The 13898-nt window shown below is 43.1% G+C and overlaps 42 non-coding genes across 42 annotated transcripts; all 42 read right to left on the bottom strand.

Moving 5' to 3' along the window:
- Positions 1-71: 71 nt before the first annotated feature.
- Positions 72-144, bottom strand: TRNAM-CAU (transfer RNA methionine (anticodon CAU)). The gene has a single exon. It is a non-coding gene; the product is annotated as a tRNA-Met (tRNA).
- Positions 145-211: 67 nt separating this feature from the next.
- On the bottom strand, positions 212-284 carry TRNAM-CAU (transfer RNA methionine (anticodon CAU)). The gene has a single exon. It is a non-coding gene; the product is annotated as a tRNA-Met (tRNA).
- A 67-nt stretch (positions 285-351) lies between these two features.
- TRNAM-CAU (transfer RNA methionine (anticodon CAU)) lies at positions 352-424 on the bottom strand. Its single transcript has one exon. It is a non-coding gene; the product is annotated as a tRNA-Met (tRNA).
- A 66-nt stretch (positions 425-490) lies between these two features.
- TRNAM-CAU (transfer RNA methionine (anticodon CAU)) lies at positions 491-563 on the bottom strand. Its single transcript has one exon. It is a non-coding gene; the product is annotated as a tRNA-Met (tRNA).
- A 196-nt stretch (positions 564-759) lies between these two features.
- TRNAM-CAU (transfer RNA methionine (anticodon CAU)) lies at positions 760-832 on the bottom strand. The gene has a single exon. It is a non-coding gene; the product is annotated as a tRNA-Met (tRNA).
- Positions 833-1434: 602 nt separating this feature from the next.
- TRNAM-CAU (transfer RNA methionine (anticodon CAU)) lies at positions 1435-1507 on the bottom strand. The gene has a single exon. It is a non-coding gene; the product is annotated as a tRNA-Met (tRNA).
- Positions 1508-1574: 67 nt separating this feature from the next.
- On the bottom strand, positions 1575-1647 carry TRNAM-CAU (transfer RNA methionine (anticodon CAU)). The gene has a single exon. It is a non-coding gene; the product is annotated as a tRNA-Met (tRNA).
- Positions 1648-1853: 206 nt separating this feature from the next.
- TRNAM-CAU (transfer RNA methionine (anticodon CAU)) lies at positions 1854-1926 on the bottom strand. The gene has a single exon. It is a non-coding gene; the product is annotated as a tRNA-Met (tRNA).
- Positions 1927-2132: 206 nt separating this feature from the next.
- Positions 2133-2205, bottom strand: TRNAM-CAU (transfer RNA methionine (anticodon CAU)). The gene has a single exon. It is a non-coding gene; the product is annotated as a tRNA-Met (tRNA).
- A 476-nt stretch (positions 2206-2681) lies between these two features.
- Positions 2682-2754, bottom strand: TRNAM-CAU (transfer RNA methionine (anticodon CAU)). The gene has a single exon. It is a non-coding gene; the product is annotated as a tRNA-Met (tRNA).
- Positions 2755-2821: 67 nt separating this feature from the next.
- Positions 2822-2894, bottom strand: TRNAM-CAU (transfer RNA methionine (anticodon CAU)). The gene has a single exon. It is a non-coding gene; the product is annotated as a tRNA-Met (tRNA).
- Positions 2895-3370: 476 nt separating this feature from the next.
- Positions 3371-3443, bottom strand: TRNAM-CAU (transfer RNA methionine (anticodon CAU)). Its single transcript has one exon. It is a non-coding gene; the product is annotated as a tRNA-Met (tRNA).
- A 67-nt stretch (positions 3444-3510) lies between these two features.
- On the bottom strand, positions 3511-3583 carry TRNAM-CAU (transfer RNA methionine (anticodon CAU)). Its single transcript has one exon. It is a non-coding gene; the product is annotated as a tRNA-Met (tRNA).
- Positions 3584-3650: 67 nt separating this feature from the next.
- On the bottom strand, positions 3651-3723 carry TRNAM-CAU (transfer RNA methionine (anticodon CAU)). Its single transcript has one exon. It is a non-coding gene; the product is annotated as a tRNA-Met (tRNA).
- A 206-nt stretch (positions 3724-3929) lies between these two features.
- On the bottom strand, positions 3930-4002 carry TRNAM-CAU (transfer RNA methionine (anticodon CAU)). The gene has a single exon. It is a non-coding gene; the product is annotated as a tRNA-Met (tRNA).
- A 206-nt stretch (positions 4003-4208) lies between these two features.
- On the bottom strand, positions 4209-4281 carry TRNAM-CAU (transfer RNA methionine (anticodon CAU)). Its single transcript has one exon. It is a non-coding gene; the product is annotated as a tRNA-Met (tRNA).
- Positions 4282-4757: 476 nt separating this feature from the next.
- TRNAM-CAU (transfer RNA methionine (anticodon CAU)) lies at positions 4758-4830 on the bottom strand. Its single transcript has one exon. It is a non-coding gene; the product is annotated as a tRNA-Met (tRNA).
- Positions 4831-4897: 67 nt separating this feature from the next.
- Positions 4898-4970, bottom strand: TRNAM-CAU (transfer RNA methionine (anticodon CAU)). The gene has a single exon. It is a non-coding gene; the product is annotated as a tRNA-Met (tRNA).
- Positions 4971-5715: 745 nt separating this feature from the next.
- TRNAM-CAU (transfer RNA methionine (anticodon CAU)) lies at positions 5716-5788 on the bottom strand. Its single transcript has one exon. It is a non-coding gene; the product is annotated as a tRNA-Met (tRNA).
- Positions 5789-6401: 613 nt separating this feature from the next.
- TRNAM-CAU (transfer RNA methionine (anticodon CAU)) lies at positions 6402-6474 on the bottom strand. Its single transcript has one exon. It is a non-coding gene; the product is annotated as a tRNA-Met (tRNA).
- A 336-nt stretch (positions 6475-6810) lies between these two features.
- On the bottom strand, positions 6811-6883 carry TRNAM-CAU (transfer RNA methionine (anticodon CAU)). The gene has a single exon. It is a non-coding gene; the product is annotated as a tRNA-Met (tRNA).
- Positions 6884-7079: 196 nt separating this feature from the next.
- Positions 7080-7152, bottom strand: TRNAM-CAU (transfer RNA methionine (anticodon CAU)). The gene has a single exon. It is a non-coding gene; the product is annotated as a tRNA-Met (tRNA).
- Positions 7153-7488: 336 nt separating this feature from the next.
- TRNAM-CAU (transfer RNA methionine (anticodon CAU)) lies at positions 7489-7561 on the bottom strand. The gene has a single exon. It is a non-coding gene; the product is annotated as a tRNA-Met (tRNA).
- A 476-nt stretch (positions 7562-8037) lies between these two features.
- Positions 8038-8110, bottom strand: TRNAM-CAU (transfer RNA methionine (anticodon CAU)). Its single transcript has one exon. It is a non-coding gene; the product is annotated as a tRNA-Met (tRNA).
- Positions 8111-8317: 207 nt separating this feature from the next.
- TRNAM-CAU (transfer RNA methionine (anticodon CAU)) lies at positions 8318-8390 on the bottom strand. Its single transcript has one exon. It is a non-coding gene; the product is annotated as a tRNA-Met (tRNA).
- A 66-nt stretch (positions 8391-8456) lies between these two features.
- TRNAM-CAU (transfer RNA methionine (anticodon CAU)) lies at positions 8457-8529 on the bottom strand. The gene has a single exon. It is a non-coding gene; the product is annotated as a tRNA-Met (tRNA).
- A 1024-nt stretch (positions 8530-9553) lies between these two features.
- TRNAM-CAU (transfer RNA methionine (anticodon CAU)) lies at positions 9554-9626 on the bottom strand. The gene has a single exon. It is a non-coding gene; the product is annotated as a tRNA-Met (tRNA).
- A 66-nt stretch (positions 9627-9692) lies between these two features.
- On the bottom strand, positions 9693-9765 carry TRNAM-CAU (transfer RNA methionine (anticodon CAU)). The gene has a single exon. It is a non-coding gene; the product is annotated as a tRNA-Met (tRNA).
- Positions 9766-10101: 336 nt separating this feature from the next.
- Positions 10102-10174, bottom strand: TRNAM-CAU (transfer RNA methionine (anticodon CAU)). The gene has a single exon. It is a non-coding gene; the product is annotated as a tRNA-Met (tRNA).
- A 336-nt stretch (positions 10175-10510) lies between these two features.
- TRNAM-CAU (transfer RNA methionine (anticodon CAU)) lies at positions 10511-10583 on the bottom strand. Its single transcript has one exon. It is a non-coding gene; the product is annotated as a tRNA-Met (tRNA).
- Positions 10584-10790: 207 nt separating this feature from the next.
- On the bottom strand, positions 10791-10863 carry TRNAM-CAU (transfer RNA methionine (anticodon CAU)). The gene has a single exon. It is a non-coding gene; the product is annotated as a tRNA-Met (tRNA).
- A 66-nt stretch (positions 10864-10929) lies between these two features.
- Positions 10930-11002, bottom strand: TRNAM-CAU (transfer RNA methionine (anticodon CAU)). Its single transcript has one exon. It is a non-coding gene; the product is annotated as a tRNA-Met (tRNA).
- Positions 11003-11338: 336 nt separating this feature from the next.
- On the bottom strand, positions 11339-11411 carry TRNAM-CAU (transfer RNA methionine (anticodon CAU)). Its single transcript has one exon. It is a non-coding gene; the product is annotated as a tRNA-Met (tRNA).
- A 207-nt stretch (positions 11412-11618) lies between these two features.
- On the bottom strand, positions 11619-11691 carry TRNAM-CAU (transfer RNA methionine (anticodon CAU)). Its single transcript has one exon. It is a non-coding gene; the product is annotated as a tRNA-Met (tRNA).
- A 66-nt stretch (positions 11692-11757) lies between these two features.
- On the bottom strand, positions 11758-11830 carry TRNAM-CAU (transfer RNA methionine (anticodon CAU)). Its single transcript has one exon. It is a non-coding gene; the product is annotated as a tRNA-Met (tRNA).
- A 336-nt stretch (positions 11831-12166) lies between these two features.
- TRNAM-CAU (transfer RNA methionine (anticodon CAU)) lies at positions 12167-12239 on the bottom strand. Its single transcript has one exon. It is a non-coding gene; the product is annotated as a tRNA-Met (tRNA).
- A 206-nt stretch (positions 12240-12445) lies between these two features.
- TRNAM-CAU (transfer RNA methionine (anticodon CAU)) lies at positions 12446-12518 on the bottom strand. Its single transcript has one exon. It is a non-coding gene; the product is annotated as a tRNA-Met (tRNA).
- Positions 12519-12584: 66 nt separating this feature from the next.
- TRNAM-CAU (transfer RNA methionine (anticodon CAU)) lies at positions 12585-12657 on the bottom strand. Its single transcript has one exon. It is a non-coding gene; the product is annotated as a tRNA-Met (tRNA).
- A 336-nt stretch (positions 12658-12993) lies between these two features.
- On the bottom strand, positions 12994-13066 carry TRNAM-CAU (transfer RNA methionine (anticodon CAU)). Its single transcript has one exon. It is a non-coding gene; the product is annotated as a tRNA-Met (tRNA).
- Positions 13067-13272: 206 nt separating this feature from the next.
- Positions 13273-13345, bottom strand: TRNAM-CAU (transfer RNA methionine (anticodon CAU)). Its single transcript has one exon. It is a non-coding gene; the product is annotated as a tRNA-Met (tRNA).
- Positions 13346-13411: 66 nt separating this feature from the next.
- TRNAM-CAU (transfer RNA methionine (anticodon CAU)) lies at positions 13412-13484 on the bottom strand. The gene has a single exon. It is a non-coding gene; the product is annotated as a tRNA-Met (tRNA).
- Positions 13485-13680: 196 nt separating this feature from the next.
- TRNAM-CAU (transfer RNA methionine (anticodon CAU)) lies at positions 13681-13753 on the bottom strand. The gene has a single exon. It is a non-coding gene; the product is annotated as a tRNA-Met (tRNA).
- Positions 13754-13898: the final 145 nt, after the last annotated feature.

A 13898-nucleotide genomic window follows, 5' to 3' on the forward strand; every position in this document is an offset into this window, starting at 1 on the left:
AGCCTGTTAGAATAACACGTCACCTCTTTATCAATCAAGTATTCTATTTACGAAAATCAGCGCCAAAGTCATGCCCCGAGTGAGGATCGAACTCACGACCTTCAGATAATGAGACTGACGCGCTACCTACTGCGCTATCAAGGCTCTCAGAATAACACGTCACCTCTATATCAATCAAGTATTCTATTAACGAAAATCAGCGCCAAAATCTTGCGTCGAGTGAGGATCGAACTCACGACCTTCAGATTATGAGACTGACGGGCTACCTACTGCGCTATCGAGGCTGTTAGAATCACACGTCACCTTTTTATCAATCAAGTATTCTATTTACGAAAATCAGCGCCAAAGTCATGCCCCGAGTGAGGATCGAACTCACGACCTTCACATTATGAGACTGACGCGCTACCTACTGCGCTATCGAGGCTGTTATTAATCACTTCATCTCTTTATCAATCAAGTATTCTATTAACGAAAATCAGCGCCAAAATCATAACTTGAGTGAGGATCGAACTCACAACCTTCAGATTATGAGACTGACGCGCTACCTACTGCGCTATCAAGGCTCTCAGAATAACACGTCACCTCTTTATCAATCAAGTATTCTATTTACGAAAATCAGCGCCAAATTCATTCCCCGAGTGAGGATCGAACACACGACCTTCAGATTATGAGAACTACTGCGCTATCGAGGCTGTTATTAAAACATTTCACATCTTTATTAATCAAGTATTCTTTTAACGAAAATAGGCGCCAAATTCATGCCTCGAGTGAGGAACGAACTCACGACCTTCAGATTATGAGACTGACGGGCTACCTACTGCGCTATCGAGGCTGTTAGAATCACACGTCACCTTTTTATCAATCAAGTATTCTATTTACGAAAATCAGCGCCAAATTCATGCCCCGAGTGAAGAACGAACTCACGACCTTCACATTATGAGAATGACGAGCTACCTACTGCGCTCTTGAGGCTGTCAGAATGCCACGTCACCTCTTTATCAATCAAGTATTCTATTTACGAAAATCAGCGCCAAATTCATGCCCCGAGTGAGGATCGAATACACGACCTTCAGATTATGAGAACTACTGCGCTATCGAGGCTGTTATTAAAACATTTCACATCTTTATTAATCAAGTATTCTTTTAACGAAAATAGGCGCCAAACTCATGCCTCGAGTGAGGATCGAACTCACGACCTTCAGATAATGAGACTGACGGGCTACCTACTGCGCTATAGAGCCTGTTAGAATAACACGTCACCTCTTTATCAATCAAGTATTCTATTTACGAAAATCAGCGCCAAAGTCATGCCCCGAGTGAGGATCGAACTCACGACCTTCAGATAATGAGACTGGCGCTATCAAGGCTCTCAGAATAACACGTCACCTCTATATCAATCAAGTATTCTATTAACGAAAATCAGCGCCAAAATCTTGCGCCGAGTGAGGATCGAACTCACGACCTTCAGATTATGAGACTGACGGGCTACCTACTGCGCTATCGAGGCTGTTAGAATCACACGTCACCTTTTTATCAATCAAGTATTCTATTTACGAAAATCAGCGCCAAAGTCATGCCCCGAGTGAGGATCGAACTCACGACCTTCACATTATGAGACTGACGCGCTACCTACTGCGCTATCGAGGCTGTTATTAATCACTTCATCTCTTTATCAATCAAGTATTCTATTAACGAAAATCAGCGCCAAAATCATAACTTGAGTAAGGATCGAACTCACAACCTTCAGATTATGAGACTGACGCGCTACCTACTGCGCTATCAAGGCTCTCAGAATAACACGTCACCTCTATATCAATCAAGTATTCTATTTACGAAAATTAGCGCCAAATTCATGCCCCGAGTGAGGATCGAACTCACGACCTTCACATTATGAGACTGACGCGCTACCTACTGCGCTCTCGAGGCTGTTATTAACCATTTCATCTCTTTATCAATCAAGTATTCTATTAACGAAAATCAGAGCCAAAATCATAACTCGAGTGAGGATCGAACTCACCACCTTCAGATAATGAGACTGACGCGCTACCTACTGCGCTATCAAGGCTCTCAGAATAACACGTCACCTCTATATCAATCAAGTATTCTATTTACGAAAATCAGCGCCAAATTCATGCCCCGAGTGAGGATCGAACTCACGACCTTCACATTATGAGACTGACGGGCTACCTACTGCGCTATCGAGGCTGTTAGAATCACACGTCACCTTTTTATCAATCAAGTATTCTATTTACGAAAATCAGCGCCAAATTCATGCCCCGAGTGAAGAACGAACTCACGACCTTCACATTATGAGAATGACGAGCTACCTACTGCGCTCTTGAGGCTGTACGAATGCCACGTCACCTCTTTATCAATCAAGTATTCTATTTACGAAAATCAGCGCCAAATTCATGCCCCGAGTGAGGATCGAATACACGACCTTCAGATTATGAGAACTACTGCGCTATCGAGGCTGTTATTAAAACATTTCACATCTTTATTAATCAAGTATTCTTTTAACGAAAATAGGCGCCAAACTCATGCCTCGAGTGAGGATCGAACTGACGACCTTCAGATAATGAGACTGACGGGCTACCTACTGCGCTATAGAGCCTGTTAGAATAACACGTCACCTCTTTATCAATCAAGTATTCTATTTACGAAAATAAGCGCCAAAGTCATGCCCCGAGTGAGGATCGAACTCACGACCTTCAGATAATGAGACTGACGCGCTACCCACTGCGCTATCAAGGCTCTCAGAATAACACGTCACCTCTATATCAATCAAGTATTCTATTTACGAAAATCAGCGCCAAATTCATGCCCCGAGTGAGGATCGAACTCACGACCTTCAGATTATGAGACTGACGGGCTACCTACTGCGCTATCGAGGCTGTTAGAATCACACGTCACCTTTTTATCAATCAAGTATTCTATTTACGAAAATCAGCGCCAAATTCATGCCCCGAGTGAAGAACGAACTCACGACCTTCACATTATGAGAATGACGAGCTACCTACTGCGCTCTTGAGGCTGTCAGAATGCCACGTCACCTCTTTATCAATCAAGTATTCTATTTACGAAAATCAGCGCCAAATTCATGCCCCGAGTGAGGATCGAATACACGACCTTCAGATTATGAGAACTACTGCGCTATCGAGGCTGTTATTAAAACATTTCACATCTTTATTAATCAAGTATTCTTTTAACGAAAATAGGCGCCAAACTCATGCCTCGAGTGAGGATCGAACTCACGACCTTCAGATAATGAGACTGACGGGCTACCTACTGCGCTATAGAGCCTGTTAGAATAACACGTCACCTCTTTATCAATCAAGTATTCTATTTACGAAAATCAGCGCCAAAGTCATGCCCCGAGTGAGGATCGAACTCACGACCTTCAGATAATGAGACTGACGCGCTACCTACTGCGCTATCAAGGCTCTCAGAATAACACGTCACCTCTATATCAATCAAGTATTCTATTAACGAAAATCAGCGCCAAAATCTTGCGCCGAGTGAGGATCGAACTCACGACCTTCAGATTATGAGACTGACGGGCTACCTACTGCGCTATCGAGGCTGTTAGAATCACACGTCACCTTTTTATCAATCAAGTATTCTATTTACGAAAATCAGCGCCAAAGTCATGCCCCGAGTGAGGATCGAACTCACGACCTTCACATTATGAGACTGACGCGCTACCTACTGCGCTATCGAGGCTGTTATTAATCACTTCATCTCTTTATCAATCAAGTATTCTATTAACGAAAATCAGCGCCAAAATCATAACTTGAGTAAGGATCGAACTCACAACCTTCAGATTATGAGACTGACGCGCTACCTACTGCGCTATCAAGGCTCTCAGAATAACACGTCACCTCTATATCAATCAAGTATTCTATTTACGAAAATTAGCGCCAAATTCATGCCCCGAGTGAGGATCGAACTCACGACCTTCACATTATGAGACTGACGCGCTACCTACTGCGCTCTCGAGGCTGTTATTAACCATTTCATCTCTTTATCAATCAAGTATTCTATTAACGAAAATCAGAGCCAAAATCATAACTCGAGTGAGGATCGAACTCACCACCTTCAGATAATGAGACTGACGCGCTACCTACTGCGCTATCAAGGCTCTCAGAATAACACGTCACCTCTATATCAATCAAGTATTCTATTTACGAAAATCAGCGCCAAATTCATGCCCCGAGTGAGGATCGAACTCACGACCTTCACATTATGAGACTGACGGGCTACCTACTGCGCTATCGAGGCTGTTAGAATCACACGTCACCTTTTTATCAATCAAGTATTCTATTTACGAAAATCAGCGCCAAATTCATGCCCCGAGTGAAGAACGAACTCACGACCTTCACATTATGAGAATGACGAGCTACCTACTGCGCTCTTGAGGCTGTACGAATGCCACGTCACCTCTTTATCAATCAAGTATTCTATTTACGAAAATCAGCGCCAAATTCATGCCCCGAGTGAGGATCGAATACACGACCTTCAGATTATGAGAACTACTGCGCTATCGAGGCTGTTATTAAAACATTTCACATCTTTATTAATCAAGTATTCTTTTAACGAAAATAGGCGCCAAACTCATGCCTCGAGTGAGGATCGAACTGACGACCTTCAGATAATGAGACTGACGGGCTACCTACTGCGCTATAGAGCCTGTTAGAATAACACGTCACCTCTTTATCAATCAAGTATTCTATTTACGAAAATAAGCGCCAAAGTCATGCCCCGAGTGAGGATCGAACTCACGACCTTCAGATAATGAGACTGACGCGCTACCCACTGCGCTATCAAGGCTCTCAGAATAACACGTCACCTCTATATCAATCAAGTATTCTATTTACGAAAATCAGCGCCAAATTCATGCCCCGAGTGAGGATCGAACTCACGACCTTCAGATTATGAGACTGACGGGCTACCTACTGCGCTATCGAGGCTGTTAGAATCACACGTCACCTTTTTATCAATCAAGTATTCTATTTACGAAAATCAGCGCCAAATTCATGCCCCGAGTGAAGAACGAACTCACGATCTTCACATTATGAGAATGACGAGCTACCTACTGCGCTCTTGAGGCTGTCAGAATGCCACGTCACCTCTTTATCAATCAAGTATTCTATTTACGAAAATCAGCGCCAAATTCATGCCCCGAGTGAGGATCGAATACACGACCTTCAGATTATGAGAACTACTGCGCTATCGAGGCTGTTATTAAAACATTTCACATCTTTATTAATCAAGTATTCTTTTAACGAAAATAGGCGCCAAACTCATGCCTCGAGTGAGGATCGAACTCACGACCTTCAGATAATGAGACTGACGGGCTACCTACTGTGCTATAGAGGCTGTTAGAATCACACGTCACCTTTTTATCAATCAAGTATTCTATTTACGAAAATCAGCGCCAAATTCATGCCCCGAGTGAAGAACGAACTCACGACCTTCACATTATGAGAATGACGAGCTACCTACTGCGCTCTTGAGGCTGTCAGAATGCCACGTCACCTCTTTATCAATCAAGTATTCTATTTACGAAAATCAGCGCCAAATTCATGCCCCGAGTGAGGATCGAACTCACGACCTTCAGATTATGAGAACTACTGCGCTATCGAGGCTGTTATTAAAACATTTCACATCTTTATCAATCAAGTATTCTTTTAACGAAAATCAGCACCAAACTCATGCCCCGAGTGAGGATCGAACTCACGACCTTCACATTATGAGACTGACGCGCTACCTACTGCGCTATCGAGGCTGTTATTAATCACTTCATCTCTTTATCAATCAAGTATTCTATTAACGAAATCAGCGCCAAAAGCATAACTCGAGTGAGGATCGAACTCACAACCTTCAGATAATGAGACTGACGCGCTACCTACTGCGCTATCAAGGCTCTCAGAATAACACGTCACCTCTATATCAATCAAGTATTCTATTTACGAAAATCAGCGCCAAATTCATGCCCCGAGTGAGGATCGAACTCACGACCTTCACGTTATGAGACTGACGCGCTACGTACTGCGCTCTCGAGGCTGTTATTAATAATTTCACCTTTTTATCAATCAAGTATTCTATTTACGAAAATCAGCGCCAAATTCATGGCCCGATTGAGGATCGAACTCTTGACCTTCACATTATGAGACTGACGCGCTACCTACTGCGCTCTCGAGGCTGTCAGAATGCCACGTCACCTCTTTATCAATCAAGTATTCTATTTACGAAAATCAGCGCCAAATTCATTCCCCGAGTGAGGATCGAACACACGACCTTCAGATTATGAGAACTACTGCGCTATCGAGGCTGTTATTAAAACATTTCACATCTTTATTAATCAAGTATTCTTTTAACGAAAATAGGCGCCAAACTCATGCCCCGAGTGAGGAACGAACTCACGACCTTCAGATTATGAGACTGACGGGCTACCTACTGCGCTATCGAGGCTGTTAGAATCACACGTCACCTTTTTATCAATCAAGTATTCTATTTACGAAAATCAGCGCCAAATTCATGCCCCGAGTGAAGAACGAACTCACGACCTTCACATTATGAGAATGACGAGCTACCTACTGCGCTCTTGAGGCTGTCAGAATGCCACGTCACCTCTTTATCAATCAAGTATTCTATTTACGAAAATCAGCGCCAAATTCATGCCCCGAGTGAGGATCGAATACACGACCTTCAGATTATGAGAACTACTGCGCTATCGAGGCTGTTATTAAAACATTTCACATCTTTATTAATCAAGTATTCTTTTAACGAAAATAGGCGCCAAACTCATGCCCCGAGTGAGGAACGAACTCACGACCTTCAGATTATGAGACTGACGGGCTACCTACTGCGCTATCGAGGCTGTTAGAATCACACGTCACCTTTTTATCAATCAAGTATTCTATTTACGAAAATCAGCGCCAAATTCATGCCCCGAGTGAGGATCGAATACACGACCTTCAGATTATGAGAACTACTGCGCTATCGAGGCTGTTATTAAAACATTTCACATCTTTATTAATCAAGTATTCTTTTAACGAAAATAGGCGCCAAACTCATGCCCCGAGTGAGGAACGAACTCACGACCTTCAGATTATGAGACTGACGGGCTACCTACTGCGCTATCGAGGCTGTTAGAATCACACGTCACCTTTTTATCAATCAAGTATTCTATTTACGAAAATCAGCGCCAAATTCATGCCCCGAGTGAAGAACGAACTCACGACCTTCACATTATGAGAATGACGAGCTACCTACTGCGCTCTTGAGGCTGTCAGAATGCCACGTCACCTCTTTATCAATCAAGTATTCTATTTACGAAAATCAGCGCCAAATTCATGCCCCGAGTGAGGATCGAATACACGACCTTCAGATTATGAGAACTACTGCGCTATCGAGGCTGTTATTAAAACATTTCACATCTTTATTAATCAAGTATTCTTTTAACGAAAATAGGCGCCAAACTCATGCCCCGAGTGAGGAACGAACTCACGACCTTCAGATTATGAGACTGACGGGCTACCTACTGCGCTATCGAGGCTGTTAGAATCACACGTCACCTTTTTATCAATCAAGTATTCTATTTACGAAAATCAGCGCCAAATTCATGCCCCGAGTGAAGAACGAACTCACGACCTTCACATTATGAGAATGACGAGCTACCTACTGCGCTCTTGAGGCTGTCAGAATGCCACGTCACCTCTTTATCAATCAAGTATTCTATTTACGAAAATCAGCGCCAAATTCATGCCCCGAGTGAGGATCGAATACACGACCTTCAGATTATGAGAACTACTGCGCTATCGAGGCTGTTATTAAAACATTTCACATCTTTATTAATCAAGTATTCTTTTAACGAAAATAGGCGCCAAACTCATGCCTCGAGTGAGGATCGAACTCACGACCTTCAGATAATGAGACTGACGGGCTACCTACTGCGCTATAGAGCCTGTTAGAATAACACGTCACCTCTTTATCAATCAAGTATTCTATTTACGAAAATCAGCGCCAAAGTCATGCCCCGAGTGAGGATCGAACTCACGACCTTCAGATAATGAGACTGACGCGCTACCTACTGCGCTATCAAGCCTCTCAGAATAACACGTCACCTCTATATCAATCAAGTATTCTATTAACGAAAATCAGCGCCAAAATCTTGCGCCGAGGGAGGATCGAACTCACGACCTTCAGATTATGAGACTGACGGGCTACCTACTGCGCTATCGAGGCTGTTAGAATCACACGTCACCTTTTTATCAATCAAGTATTCTATTTACAAAAATCAGCGCCAAAGTCATGCCCCGAGTGAGGATCGAACTCACGACCTTCACATTATGAGACTGACGCGCTACCTACTGCGCTATCGAGGCTGTTATTAATCACTTCATCTCTTTATCAATCAAGTATTCTATTAACGAAAATCAGCGCCAAAATCATAACTTGAGTGAGGATCGAACTCACAACCTTCAGATTATGAGACTGACGCGCTACCTACTGCGCTATCAAGGCTCTCAGAATAACACGTCACCTCTATATCAATCAAGTATTCTATTTACGAAAATCAGCGCCAAATTCATGCCCCGAGTGAGGATCGAACTCACGACCTTCACGTTATGAGACTGACGCGCTACGTACTGCGCTCTCGAGGTTGTTATTAATAATTTCACCTTTTTATCAATCAAGTATTCTATTTACGAAAATCAGCGCCAAATTCATGCCCCGATTGAGGATCGAACTCACGACCTTCACATTATGAGACTGACGCGCTACCTACTGCGCTCTCGAGGCTGTCAGAATGCCACGTCACCTCTTTATCAATCAAGTATTCTATTTACGAAAATCAGCGCCAAATTCATTCCCCGAGTGAGGATCGAACACACGACCTTCAGATTATGAGAACTACTGCGCTATCGAGGCTGTTATTAAAACATTTCACATCTTTATTAATCAAGTATTCTTTTAACGAAAATAGGCGCCAAACTCATGCCCCTAGTGAGGAACGAACTCACGACCTTCAGATTATGAGACTGACGGGCTACCTACTGCGCTATCGAGGCTGTTAGAATCACACGTCACCTTTTTATCAATCAAGTATTCTATTTACGAAAATCAGCGCCAAATTCATGCCCCGAGTGAAGAACGAACTCACGACCTTCACATTATGAGAATGACGAGCTACCTACTGCGCTCTTGAGGCTGTCAGAATGCCACGTCACCTCTTTATCAATCAAGTATTCTATTTACGAAAATCAGCGCCAAATTCATGCCCCGAGTGAGGATCGAATACACGACCTTCAGATTATGAGAACTACTGCGCTATCGAGGCTGTTATTAAAACATTTCAAATCTTTATTAATCAAGTATTCTTTTAACGAAAATAGGCGCCAAACTCATGCCTCGAGTGAGGATCGAACTCACGACCTTCAGATAATGAGACTGACGGGCTACCTACTGCGCTATAGAGCCTGTTAGAATAACACGTCACCTCTTTATCAATCAAGTATTCTATTTACGAAAATCAGCGCCAAAGTCATGCCCCGAGTGAGGATCGAACTCACGACCTTCACATTATGAGACTGACGCGCTACCTACTGCGCTATCGAGGCTGTTATTAATCACTTCATCTCTTTATCAATCAAGTATTCTATTAACGAAAATCAGCGCCAAAATCATAACTTGAGTGAGGATCGAACTCACAACCTTCAGATTATGAGACTGACGCGCTACCTACTGCGCTATCAAGGCTCTCAGAATAACACGTCACCTCTTTATCAATCAAGTATTCTATTTACGAAAATCAGCGCCAAATTCATGCCCCGAGTGAGGATCGAATACACGACCTTCAGATTATGAGAACTACTGCGCTATCGAGGCTGTTATTAAAACATTTCACATCTTTATTAATCAAGTATTCTTTTAACGAAAATAGGCGCCAAACTCATGCCTCGAGTGAGGATCGAACTCACGACCTTCAGATAATGAGACTGACGGGCTACCTACTGCGCTATAGAGCCTGTTAGAATAACATGTCACCTCTTTATCAATCAAGTATTCTATTTACGAAAATCAGCGCCAAAGTCATGCCCCGAGTGAGGATCGAACTCACGACCTTCAGATAATGAGACTGACGCGCTACCTACTGCGCTATCAAGGCTCTCAGAATAACACGTCACCTCTTTATCAATCAAGTATTCTATTTACGAAAATCAGCGCCAAATTCATGCCCCGAGTGAGGATCGAATACACGACCTTCAGATTATGAGAACTACTGCGCTATCGAGGCTGTTATTAAAACATTTCACATCTTTATTAATCAAGTATTCTTTTAACGAAAATAGGCGCCAAACTCATGCCTCGAGTGAGGATCGAACTCACGACCTTCAGATAATGAGACTGACGGGCTACCTACTGCGCTATAGAGCCTGTTAGAATAACACGTCACCTCTTTATCAATCAAGTATTCTATTTACGAAAATCAGCGCCAAAGTCATGCCCCGAGTGAGGATCGAACTCACGACCTTCAGATAATGAGACTGACGCGCTACCTACTGCGCTATCAAGCCTCTCAGAATAACACGTCACCTCTATATCAATCAAGTATTCTATTAACGAAAATCAGCGCCAAAATCTTGCGCCGAGGGAGGATCGAACTCACGACCTTCAGATTATGAGACTGACGGGCTACCTACTGCGCTATCGAGGCTGTTAGAATCACACGTCACCTTTTTATCAATCAAGTATTCTATTTACGAAAATCAGCGCCAAAGTCATGCCCCGAGTGAGGATCGAACTCACGACCTTCACATTATGAGACTGACGCGCTACCTACTGCGCTATCGAGGCTGTTATTAATCACTTCATCTCTTTATCAATCAAGTATTCTATTAACGAAAATCAGCGCCAAAATCATAACTTGAGTGAGGATCGAACTCACAACCTTCAGATTATGAGACTGACGCGCTACCTACTGCGCTATCAAGGCTCTCAGAATAACACGTCACCTCTTTATCAATCAAGTATTCTATTTACGAAAATCAGCGCCAAATTCATGCCCCGAGTGAGGATCGAATACACGACCTTCAGATTATGAGAACTACTGCGCTATCGAGGCTGTTATTAAAACATTTCACATCTTTATTAATCAAGTATTCTTTTAACGAAAATAGGCGCCAAACTCATGCCTCGAGTGAGGATCGAACTCACGACCTTCAGATAATGAGACTGACGGGCTACCTACTGCGCTATAGAGCCTGTTAGAATAACACGTCACCTCTTTATCAATCAAGTATTCTATTTACGAAAATCAGCGCCAAAGTCATGCCCCGAGTGAGGATCGAACTCACGACCTTCAGATAATGAGACTGACGCGCTACCTACTGCGCTATCAAGCCTCTCAGAATAACACGTCACCTCTATATCAATCAAGTATTCTATTAACGAAAATCAGCGCCAAAATCTTGCGCCGAGGGAGGATCGAACTCACGACCTTCAGATTATGAGACTGACGGGCTACCTACTGCGCTATCGAGGCTGTTAGAATCACACGTCACCTTTTTATCAATCAAGTATTCTATTTACGAAAATCAGCGCCAAAGTCATGCCCCGAGTGAGGATCGAACTCACGACCTTCACATTATGAGACTGACGCGCTACCTACTGCGCTATCGAGGCTGTTATTAATCACTTCATCTCTTTATCAATCAAGTATTCTATTAACGAAAATCAGCGCCAAAATCATAACTTGAGTGAGGATCGAACTCACAACCTTCAGATTATGAGACTGACGCGCTACCTACTGCGCTATCAAGGCTCTCAGAATAACACGTCACCTCTTTATCAATCAAGTATTCTATTTACGAAAATCAACGCCAAATTCATGCCCCGAGTGAGGATCGAATACACGACCTTCAGATTATGAGAACTACTGCGCTATCGAGGCTGTTATTAAAACATTTCACATCTTTATTAATCAAGTATTCTTTTAACGAAAATAGGCGCCAAACTCATGCCTCGAGTGAGGATCGAACTCACGACCTTCAGATAATGAGACTGACGGGCTACCTACTGCGCTATAGAGCCTGTTAGAATAACACGTCACCTCTTTATCAATCAAGTATTCTATTTACGAAAATCAGCGCCAAAGTCATGCCCCGAGTGAGGATCGAACTCACGACCTTCAGATAATGAGACTGACGCGCTACCTACTGCGCTATCAAGCCTCTCAGAATAACACGTCACCTCTATATCAATCAAGTATTCTATTAACGAAAATCAGCGCCAAAATCTTGCGCCGAGGGAGGATCGAACTCACGACCTTCAGATTATGAGACTGACGGGCTACCTACTGCGCTATCGAGGCTGTTAGAATCACACGTCACTTTTTATCAATCAAGTATTCTATTTACGAAAATCAGCGCCAAAGTCATGCTCCGAGTGAGGATCGAACTCACGACCTTCACATTATGAGACTGACGCGCTACCTACTGCGCTATCGAGGCTGTTATTAATCACTTCATCTCTTTATCAATCAAGTATTCTATTAACGAAAATCAGCGCCAAAATCATAACTTGAGTGAGGATCGAACTCACAACCTTCAGATTATGAGACTGACGCGCTACCTACTGCGCTATCAAGGCTCTCAGAATAACACGTCACCTCTTTATCAATCAAGTATTCTATTTACGAAAATCAGCGCCAAATTCATGCCCCGAGTGAGGATCGAATACACGACCTTCAGATTATGAGAACTACTGCGCTATCGAGGCTGTTATTAAAACATTTCACATCTTTATTAATCAAGTATTCTTTTAACGAAAATAGGCGCCAAACTCATGCCTCGAGTGAGGATCGAACTCACGACCTTCAGATAATGAGACTGACGGGCTACCTACTGCGCTATAGAGCCTGTTAGAATAACACGTCACCTCTTTATCAATCAAGTATTCTATTTACGAAAATCAGCGCCAAAGTCATGCCCCGAGTGAGGATCGAACTCACGACCTTCAGATAATGAGACTGACGCGCTACCTACTGCGCTATCAAGCCTCTCAGAATAACACGTCACCTCTATATCAATCAAGTATTCTATTAACGAAAATCAGCGCCAAAATCTTGCGCCGAGGGAGGATCGAACTCACGACCTTCAGATTATGAGACTGACGGGCTACCTACTGCGCTATCGAGGCTGTTAGAATCACACGTCACTTTTTATCAATCAAGTATTCTATTTACGAAAATCAGCGCCAAAGTCATGCTCCGAGTGAGGATCGAACTCACGACCTTCACATTATGAGACTGACGCGCTACCTACTGCGCTATCGAGGCTGTTATTAATCACTTCATCTCTTTATCAATCAAGTATTCTATTAACGAAAATCAGCGCCAAAATCATAACTTGAGTGAGGATCGAACTCACAACCTTCAGATTATGAGACTGACGCGCTACCTACTGCGCTATCAAGGCTCTCAGAATAACACGTCACCTCTTTATCAATCAAGTATTCTATTTACGAAAATCAGCGCCAAATTCATGCCCCGAGTGAGGATCGAATACACGACCTTCAGATTATGAGAACTACTGCGCTATCGAGGCTGTTATTAAAACATTTCACATCTTTATTAATCAAGTATTCTTTTAACGAAAATAGGCGCCAAACTCATGCCTCGAGTGAGGATCGAACTCACGACCTTCAGATAATGAGACTGACGCGCTACCTACTGCGCTATCAAGCCTCTCAGAATAACACGTCACCTCTATATCAATCAAGTATTCTATTAACGAAAATCAGCGCCAAAATCTTGCGCCGAGGGAGGATCGAACTCACGACCTTCAGATTATGAGACTGACGGGCTACCTACTGCGCTATCGAGGCTGTTA

Source organism: Phalangium opilio, unplaced genomic scaffold, assembly GCF_054372755.1.
Source record: "Phalangium opilio isolate 3A_F unplaced genomic scaffold, DU_Popi_V2 ptg000032l_1, whole genome shotgun sequence".
NCBI classification, from domain to species: Eukaryota; Metazoa; Arthropoda; class Arachnida; order Opiliones; family Phalangiidae; genus Phalangium; species Phalangium opilio.